General features: G+C 31.7%; 1 pseudogene; it reads right to left on the reverse strand.

Moving 5' to 3' along the window:
• Positions 1-8,257: 8,257 nt before the first annotated feature.
• On the reverse strand, positions 8,258-8,380 carry LOC123701562 (annotated as a pseudogene).
• Positions 8,381-11,241: the final 2,861 nt, after the last annotated feature.

Here is an 11,241-nt window from a genome sequence, read left to right on the forward strand (position 1 = left end):
TACGTGAGTTCAATTTTAATAGAGTTTGGATGCAATATCTATTATCTGCACTAATTGTTATTGGTATGAATTTAAGCTGAATTGGAGCTACAGCAAATTTTATACAATATCTACATAAATTATTATTATATTCGTACTATCAGGCTACGCTACGACAAATTCACGTTTAATGTTTATCATCATCATCATCATCATCATCATCATCAATACATATAATAAAATTCTAGAAAAGTCGTGTCTGTACAATCAAAATATGTAAAAAAAAATGAGTAGGTGTTATTATTAAATCGATCCCAAACCCAAAACTGTAGTTAAAAATTTTTTTGTCTGTTTGTCTGTTTGTCGGTTTGTCTGTTTGTCTGTTTGTCTGTTTGTCTGTATGTTTGAACACGCTAATCTCAGAAACGGCTTATCCGATTTAAATGCGGTTTTCACTAATATATTGTGGTAAGCTTCATTTAACATTTAGTGTTCATTTCATGTTAATCGGTTAATAAATAAAAAAGTTATGACCATTTAAGTAATCACGGCGAACATTTGCTAAGGCATTCTATTGATACACTGTACAATGTACGATAATAATAACACATAAATAAATTTATTACGTCCAGGTTGTCATATCGAAAGTCCCCAGGGGGGGGGGGGGGGGGTAAGCTGAGGATGCAGTAGGGGGGGAGGAGTTCAAAGGACCTTTATTTAGATTTTTGCTCAGCCTAAAACCTGCACAAATTGCATTATAGTATATTTAAATTATAAAATTGTAGAAAAGTGATATCTGTACAATGAAAATATGTAAAAAAAATAGCAGGAGTTATTATTAAATCGTTCCTGAACCCAAAACTGAAGTTATTTTTTTTGTATGTTTGTCTATATGTGTATGCATGCTAATCTCAGAAACGGCTTATCCGATTTAGATGCGGTTTTCATCATCATCATCATCATCATCATCAATACATATAATAAAATTCTAGAAAAGTCGTGTCTGTACAATCAAAATATGTAAAAAAAAATGAGTAGGTGTTATTATTAAATCGATCCCAAACCCAAAACTGTAGTTAAAAATTTTTTTGTCTGTTTGTCTGTTTGTCGGTTTGTCTGTTTGTCTGTTTGTCTGTTTGTCTGTATGTTTGAACACGCTAATCTCAGAAACGGCTTATCCGATTTAAATGCGGTTTTCACTAATATATTGTGGTAAGCTTCATTTAACATTTAGTGTTTATTTCATGTTAATCGGTTAATAAATAAAAAAGTTATGACCATTTAAGTAATCACGGCGAACATTTGCTAAGGCATTCTATTGATACACTGTACAATGTACGATAATAATAACACATAAATAAATTTATTACGTCCAGGTTGTCATATCGAAAGTCCCCAAGGGGGGGGGGGTAAGCTGAGGATGCAGTAGGGGGGGAGGAGTTCAAAGGACCTTTATTTAGATTTTTGCTCAGCCTAAAACCTGCACAAATTGCATTATAGTATATTTAAATTATAAAATTGTAGAAAAGTGATATCTGTACAATGAAAATATGTAAAAAAAAATAGCAGGAGTTATTATTAAATCGTTCCTGAACCCAAAACTGAAGTTATTTTTTTTGTATGTTTGTCTATATGTGTATGCATGCTAATCTCAGAAACGGCTTATCCGATTTAGATGCGGTTTTACTAATATATTATGATAAGCTTCACTTAACATTTAGTTTTTATTTCATGTCAATCGGTTCATAAATAAAAAAGTTATAGTCGTCATACCAAATAATTTTCCATTCAGTTTTAAGCGAGTGCAATTTCCGGTGAGCCTATGTTTTGCGATGACAATCAATAAAGCCCAAGGTCAGACGCTTAAAGTTGTTGGTGTAGATCTTAGTATCAGCTGTTTCTCGCACGGTCAGTTATATGTAGCTCTGTCACGCGTTAGCAATCCTAGGAGCCTGTATGCTTTCGTCCCCGATGGCCATACGTCAAACATCGTTTATAGGGAAGCATTACTGTAGAGTAGATTTTCAGCTACACAAACTGTTTGTAATTCAAAAATGCTGCCCGCAGTCACTGTTCCACGCGGACGAAGTCGCGGGTACAGCTAGTAATATATATAAATCTCGTGTCACAATGTTTGTCTTCAATGGACTCCTAAACCACTTAACCGATTATAATAAAATTCGCACACCATGTGCAGTTCGATCCAACTTGAGAGACAGGATAGTTTAAATTTCAAATCGTTTTAGAGAAAGCGGGCGAAGCCGCGGGTGGTAAGCTAGTCTATACTAATATTATAAAGCTGAAGAGTTTGTTTGTTTGAACGCGCTAATCTCGGGAACTACTGGTCCGATTTGAAAAATTCTTTCTGTGTTAGATAGCCCATTTATCGAGGAAGGTTAAAGGCTATGTATCATCACGCTACGACCAACAGGAGTGGAGCCACGGGGGTGAAACCGCGCGGAGCAGCTAGTATAATATATGTGTCTAAACAAGCTAGTATACGCAACAGGTCAAATAAACACGCAAGCAAAAAAAGGCTCTACAATTAATTACAAGAAATAAAAAGAGGAATGGAAATATGATAAATAACATAATTATAAGTAAGTATTTCGGTTTTGCAGTCGCGATTTAGCTAATATTATAAAGTTACTTCATATTTACAACGGTACATTTGTTATGTTTTCTTTCATTTTGTTACATAAAACATCAATGATAAGTGACAATTAGTATATATCTGTCAACTGTGCAATAACGCTTTAAAATAAACAAATCATATGTACAACGCAAACGTCCATGAAATTAAATAGACCAATTCAAAGTTAAACAAAAATATTGCTAAATTTGATCAAATACCAAAAGCATTTCACTAATACTGAGTACCTTTGTATTATATTATAATAACCCACAATATCAGGGATGGAGTACAAGAAACTCCACTCTGAGTTCCCTATTTACAGTCCTAATTGAATCCGAGTGTCCACAAACTCAATGCTAATAAATCAGTGTCACTTCTTCACCTTGGAGGTCAACCTTCGCCACAAATCAATAATTGAAACCATATCGACGGCCGCGGCCACTCCGCCCGGGGGAATCCGACCCATTCCGCCTGTAGTTAATTGAGAGAGCAATCAAAAATCACTTAATTTCGCCTCGCACTGTCAACATTTTTCCCGCACCTAATAACTACGCCTACTAATCTAATATCTGGCTATGTTCATAATTGTGTGGGCTCGAGGGTCAGCTTGTATAAATATTGCTTTAACATTTCGCTTTTAGGGCCCTTTTCAAGTTTGCGTTAGGTAATTCGCGTAAAAGTTCAAAGAAATGTTGAATCAACAGTGCTTTTTAACAAAGACTTTCATCTTACTTAACATATTATAGCTCTAGATCATACATACATTATGAATATATACTGTTCAATTATTAAACATTTCTTATCAGGTTTCTAGGAAATCGGAATTATTTTTTCGTTTTTTGACTCTCCAGTTACAGCGAAATTGTATGAATATTGAATTACATAAAAGAATGTCTTTCCTTGAAAGCAAGACATTGAAAACATTGCAAATATTACATAACTATGAACAATATTATATTATAATATCTTGTGAAACCACGACCAATCATATTATAAACTTCAATCATTCTATACTTAAATATATACAGCAACATTTAACACTTTGTAGGGACAAAAACAAACCACAGAAGTGACCCTACATGCGTTTATCACGCTCAATTTGCCCATCGCAATTTGCTTGGTCACCCTTAAACGTGTTCACATAATTAAGTACCTACTAACTGAAACTAATTTAAACAAAATAGCCAATATAAAATTTCATACAATCCCCTTTGTATCAAGTTTCTTCACCCCTTATTTCAATTGTCAAATACAGACATATATTGCGGTTTTAAAACTAAATATGGCTGTTCTGGATTTGCACAAAGTTCTCAATGTTTTTCTTTACACGGGGTGAATTGCTTATTTGTTTAGTTTTGTTTATTTATTCTGCTTTTGTTTCTTTATTTTAAGGCTTATTGTCCCATGGAAGACTTTCTGATATCATCATGGATGATGGTGATGTAATTTAAGTTCAAATCAATTTATCAAATACTGTATTTATAAAATAAATATATTTTATACTTCAAAAGAGCAAATTAATTAGTTCCTTACTTTTAAGAATAAAAATAACGAATCCCTCCGAAACCCTTCTTCGTATGTTTTTAACAGATCAAAGGGTTTTAAAATATGAAGCTGATCTCTATTTAGTATTATAAATTGCTTAAACTGATGTGCCCTTTCTTAGATGCAAATTAATTTAAATACTGAGATGTTCCTTAAATTATATTGGAGCTTATATTTTTTGTTATTTATTATAGAAGTAAAGAGAAGCCCTCCAAATATTGTTTTTCAAAAATGCTTTCAAAGGATAGAAAAACCACAAATAATCATATTATGAAGTAGAGACGTGTTTCAAGTAATAAAATAAAATACTATTACATATCAATCCATATAAATATTTATTTTGTATCATTGTATTACGTTCATCAAAGCCTTAATTATTAGTTCAGCAACATTCATTGACAGGGCGGTACAAACTTCGCCGGGACAGCTAGTGAAGTATAAAATTTTGGATAATGTTTGTGTTCATTTTCAAATAGTTCGGTCATGGAAATCACCAAATTTAATATTCGATTTAAAAATAATTCCAAACTAACATACGTCCAGTGTCTGAGAGGGTAGATTTTTTAATTTCAACAAAAGCTATAAAACTTAGGTCATAAAAGATTCCAAGATAGCACTTCTAGTGTAGGCGTCACAGGACACCTGTAGTATATACACCTGCATATATATTATAATACAGCACTTATTACCTCCATAAAGACGAGTATGAACTTGGAAAGCCATAAAACGGATGTGACGGCCGCTGTAATCCAAGCTATGTTATATTCTATCATATGGCATCACAACACACATTTCTATGAACTAGTATAAAAGCATGAGTGTGTGTTTGGTGGAAATCATGGCGGAAATATCACTTTTAAAATCATATTTTTTTTTTTAGAAAGGGTAAATTTTTCATCCATTTAGACAACGTTTTCTTAGACAATAACCTAGGTATATAGTAGGTACACAAGTTATTTTCCCCTTTCATTATATTAATAGTTACTTTTTACTATTAATTAATATTACATCAATTACATACCATAATTTGGACATTTACAGAGTTATATTTTCTCGAGGTTGTCGATGTAGGTACATATTTTCCTCATTAGACTCCATTCTTCGTGCTATGGTTTGATGAACATAAGAAATACGTCCTCAGTTTGATTGGATGGATACTTATTAAAGAAAGTTTCGGTCTGGTAGAGACAAAAGACTGATCATATTTTGCGAAAGAAAATCGATCAGTGAAACAGATGCGAAATGTGCATCAGAGACACTTTTGTGCGACAGCCAAAATTGAAATTGTGATTCAACCAGAAAAAAATAAAGTATTCTTGCTATTTTGTATTAGTTTTTCGAAGTGCATTTGAGTATGAATAACTCTGATCCACGAGTACAAACGAAAAGACGGTTCGACGTTTTCCATCGACTTCACTGAAAAAAAAAAGTTTGTTAACAGTAGATTGAATCTTACCGGTTGAGTAGTTACATCGACGAGAAATAGACCACGTGGAATTAAAGAAAAAATGTCGTAGAAAATCTTTAATCCAACCAAACATAGTCCATTGCTTCTTTGCTTCAGACTCTTATACAGTTTCCACATGGGAAACACGCAATGAATAAAGAACCGTGCTATGATATCGAAGATAGTAAAAGGCTAAATGTTTTCTTTGTATAATGGAAGGCCTTATGGAACAAAAGGTACTCCAGGAGTGATTAATATGAAGTATCGATAAACAACGGGCAGTAATTAAAAATCGAGACGTGATCGAGTATCTCTTGTATTATTTCTTGTGTACGTTTATAGATTTTTTTATAATATGAATGAGGTATCTATATGAGTATGGTTATTTAGTAAATAGGAATTGTTTCTGGGTAATAAAGCAGAGATGTATAAAGACGTAACTTCGTATGAATATTAAGGTGTATAAATCCGAAAGATTGTTCGGTATAATTGTATAATTTGGTATATAAACGAAATTATTTCATTAGGCATTTGTTTCTATTTCCCTAGTGACCAAAGCTGTGGTCTAAAGATAGTTCTACCGTAATTTGATAATTGATGCCAAATATTTGCTTTAATATACTAGATTTTAGATAGCCTCGTTTAGGTCGTTCCGATTGAACTATAGATTAGAAATATTTGTGCACAGTCTTGAACTTTCAAAGCAAATACGAAAATTAACAATGCCATATTCAATTTTTCGTTATCATTACATCGAAATAATTTCATGTGAGCAAAGCATAATACACATGTTTATTATTTATACTTGTGGACTTATTGTGTATTGAATTTTGAATCTCGTTATTTCAGATAAAACACTGCCTTTCATACATCCCATATAGCTTTTAATGACGTACATTCAATCATACGTAAAACAACATACATGAAAGAAAACTACTGTGATAAAAGCAACGCAACAAAAATTTTTTTTACGTAGAAATACATAAAATAAATACTAGTTACCTATATCTAGTTTAGTTGTATATTATCTATGGTTTAATATTAATAATAGTTTAATAAACAAAAGCCAATGTAAGCTATCGTTACACCTGTCTCGCAAACAAGTCGACATTCATTATTAGGAAAACAACTGCTCAACTTCAGGCATTGATACTGGAACAGAGAAAGGCATAGAGCTGCTAGGGTGTAAATAATCTGTTACAAAATAAAAAATACTTTTTATACGTGAATTGATGCCAACTATTTTATTATTATACATATAAACTAGCTTACCGCCCGCGGCTTCGCCCACTTTGTCTAAAACCTAATAAATTATATACTAAAACCATCCTCTTGAATCACTCTATCTATTAAAAAAACCGCATCAAAATCCGTTGCGTAGTTTTAAAGATTTAAGCATACAAAGGGACATAGGGATACAGGGACATAAGGACAGAGAAAGCGACTTTATTTTATACTATGTAGTGATTATAAACAAATTGTAGAGATATACCAGCGTAGCTTTATATGCCAGTGATCTAAATAATATGTAGTTTAATTACTACTTTGATATTAAAGTAAACTTAGACTACATACACAAAATAATTGTCATCATAAAATCAACAAATAAACAAAGTCGACATGGAAATATGAGAAACTAGGAAACGCACACTTATTTTGTTGTTATGTTGTTGTTTCTAAGGGCTGAGTTCTAGTAAAACTACTTATTTCGAACGTTAGTTATTAAATCGATTTGTCACATCTACCTGTGTTTATATAGATCTCTTTGTTTTTTTTATATTATTATTTAGAATAATACTTACTCCGCAGATTTTATGTGCAATATGAATTGTGTATCGAAAAAATTGTTTGGCTTCTAATGAGAACCCAATATCGGCTTGAAAAATGGTTTACTGTAATAATACACAATGATGCGATGTTTTTATTAAAAGTAAAAAAGAAAAGCGTTCTAACGGAACGCTTTTCTTTTCACATATTTATGGAGAATGCACTAATATAATAATATGTTTGTAATGTAAAAAAAAGTTTTTCCTTTCAATTTTCACAAAAAGTATTTCCTTTTTGTGAAAATTGTATGTGGGGCAATTCATTATTGTTTTAAATTTACCTACCTACTTTTAAAGTGTTAGGCATCAACGGATAGTTTTTTTTTTGCTATTTTATGTGACAAAAAAAGAGAATTACTTGCGGCCCATCTAGGCTGAGCCTGTTGTACAAATTTAGCCTTATCTCAGAGTTCCAACGGCGAAAGAATGTTTGATATCAGTCATCTTCTCCTGTCCTGAATCCTGCGATTAGTGCTTTCAAACAAAAAAAAAACACCCCGCTTTATATTATTATACTATAGAAGTATAGAAATGCTTTTGTTTGTTTATTGTATTGTTATCACGTTAAGACGCTACGCGATGTGATCGCAGTCTTCAGTTGAAAGACCCATTGTTGGTCGTGATATGGCATCGGATGTATTTGACAATCTATTATTATGTTGAAGACTTCAACACCAATTTTATCTTCCATAGCTAAATATAACAGCAAATAAATATGTGTACTGAAATATTCAATATGTTTTCCTATTATTTATTTTATTCTTCAACGTACAATGAACCATTGCAATCATATATTAATAGAATATTTCGATGAATGTTCCAAAAAATCTACATCACGCGGTGTTCCCAAGGAGTCATCCATCCAAGTACCAACCGCGCCTGACGTCGCTTAACTTCGGTGATCGGACGAGAACCGGTGTTTTCAACGTGGTATGTATGGACGTTGGCGATAGGTGTTACAGAACTTAATAACATTTAAACGATACATTTTATTTTTTGATAGAGGTATTTATTTCACTCAATCTACACAGTACACTGTACATATACCTACGGAAACGGGAAATGCCTTTGTGGGAAATAAGGGCTTTTCTTCACCGCAAAATAAATAGGTATGTATGAAGAGGACGCTTTTATAGGTGACGTGCCATGAGGAATTTCCAAAAATATAAATCAAAATAAGTAAAATCATAATTTTATGTACTTTAAAAGCATCAATCTATAAAAATGTTTTAACTTTTTTGCTCCCATCCCACAAATCCCTTCAAAACGCACTTAACGTAATGAAAATTGTAATCCTTTTGTAAAATGTCCTACCGATATATGTTGAAAGTTCTTATAATCTATCTTTTACGTAGAAGCCTGCCCCAAAAAGGTTGCTTTTCTTGATGAAGCAGAAACTAAATGTTGACAATGTGTGTTTAGAATTTGTAATATTGTTTATTATAAAAATAATATTATTGTAATAGAGAATCCAATGTTAGTTAGTAAAATATTTCGCTCGAAGAGTGAATAATATTTCGTGTCAATAACACGACAATGTCGTTTTTATATTTCAAATATTTATTAGTTTTCCAATAGATATCTATTTTATTTGATGGCGCGCACACAATGCGATATCTTATATATAGAATATATAGACTTGGTTATAAACCGAAACATTTTATGATACCTTCATAATAAATTCGTAGTAATACCTACTCTAATAAAATAATCAGTAATTGGATTTATCCTAATCGTCGTCGTTTTGTCTATCACATAACGTGTAAGAATAATGAAAGATTACAAAATTTGTTAAATATAGGTAATCTAATTAAAAAACTTTTAAGATATGTTCTTTCCACCTTAGATCCTGAACGAAGGCTTTTAGCTTACATTTACCTACATTGTACATACACATTATAGATTCTATATGATTATTCTTTTACAGTGGTAGGTTTGGATCGCAGACTTCAATCGAACAAATTATCAATCGTGCAAATAATGTATTTTTCTATTTATTTGCAGATTATCCACATCACCACTGTTTCAAACGGTAATGGAAATCATAACGAGAAAACTGGCGAAACAAGTATCAAATATTCGTCGACATGCTGCATCTGCCAACCCCCACCTCGCCGCATCATAGGCCTATATCCTCGCTATGGGAACATATTATATAGGCTGATGATGATAATGATTTATAAATTTAAATGATGATAATGATTCTACGGTGACTTTTATATTTTATTTATCTCTTTAAAAAGTAATCCCTGCTCACAGTAATTTCTAATTTTGTAAAGGAAAATAAAATACCGATTGTACTTCATAAATCATTTAATCATGAATACATACAAGAAATAAAAGTTCAATTACTACAAATATTTAATGCACTGTGTTTTGTCCTTAAAATGACATTTACTTTGATATATACAACCTCAAAACTGTGTTTAACTATTGTGTGTCTAACGTGTGTGTAATTCAAAACCATTCTATTTTTAAAACTAGATGTAGGTATAAAGATTAATTACAATAATATTTTTAAAAGAAATAATGAAAATTCCGATATCCCTGTGCAATTTGCTTAGGGACATGTGTTTATATAATATACTTTCTTTACAGACGAGTGATCTACCTTCTGTGTCCAGAAGCCCCCAGCGGGAATCGAACTCAGTTTATCTCGGTTTTAGACTCATAAGAAAAAACAATTTAATAATATGTGCGTATATATTTTATCTGCTGTACAAATAGGACGGGTAAGAAATAAAGATTGCTATAATGTACCTGTTGTTTTGTTTTATTTTATCTTAAACTAAAACTGGTAGTAAAACTTTATGTGAAATACAAACAAATATCGAAAATAAAGTAAATTAATGTACTGGAATGTGATATGGAATTATTACAAATAAAATGGAAATAAGCAAGGCAATAAGCATAACATTTATGTTTTCGTGAGATAGCTAAATAGTATTTTTTCGAGTAGGTAATTTAAGCATTTGGCAAATTATAAACTACATGACTTTACAATTTGCCAAATGCTCTGTTTTCTGCAAAGTGTCTGAGATTAGTCTATACAAGTTCCTATTACTGGTAAATAATAATTGATCCGTTAAAAATATTTACAAGCTAAAATACAACAAGGCCGCAATTTATTCCGTTAAATTGTATGCTACCATAAGAAAATATTAACAACACATAAAGGGGTTAACCCAAAAGCACTGAAGGAACAAAACGTTTTAGAAGAAAATAAAAGCAAGACCTACTAACATTACGTTAATGCTGTGGTCCATGTAAGTTCTGAGTATTCACGAGAAAAGGTCAATGACCGTTTAAAGACTTTTCCTTCTGAGAATTAATGTTCTGTGAAAACGCGCAAAAGCCTCTTTATAACAAAGTTCTAATGTAATGGTGCACAAAGAAACGTACATCGTAAAAATATGACTTCTTTATCAAAGTTTTTATCTCTATTATTACAGTTATTATACAGTGACATACTTATCTGTAAGCGTCTTTCAAAATTATATCATAAAAGTTCTAATATTCGATGGGAAATCCGCATGCATATAATATATATTAGGACTAAATTATACTGACCGAGAAAAGCGTCAACAAAGAGCCAAATCAAGATAGAATGAAGGAGGTCTTCACCTTATAAAGAGGTTCGTAGAAAAACTTGAATTTTTATTCCAAGGTTCTATAAAATTGCATGAAATATATTTTTATATGAGAAGAACTATTTGAAGAGCAAAAATAAACGTAAAACAAATATTTCGTTTTCTTTATTAGAAAAATCTCGGGTCAGTATGAAAAGCAATGGTTTCATAGAAATACCT

Source organism: Colias croceus, chromosome 21 (assembly GCF_905220415.1).
Source record: "Colias croceus chromosome 21, ilColCroc2.1".
Lineage (NCBI taxonomy): Eukaryota > Metazoa > Arthropoda > Insecta > Lepidoptera > Pieridae > Colias > Colias croceus.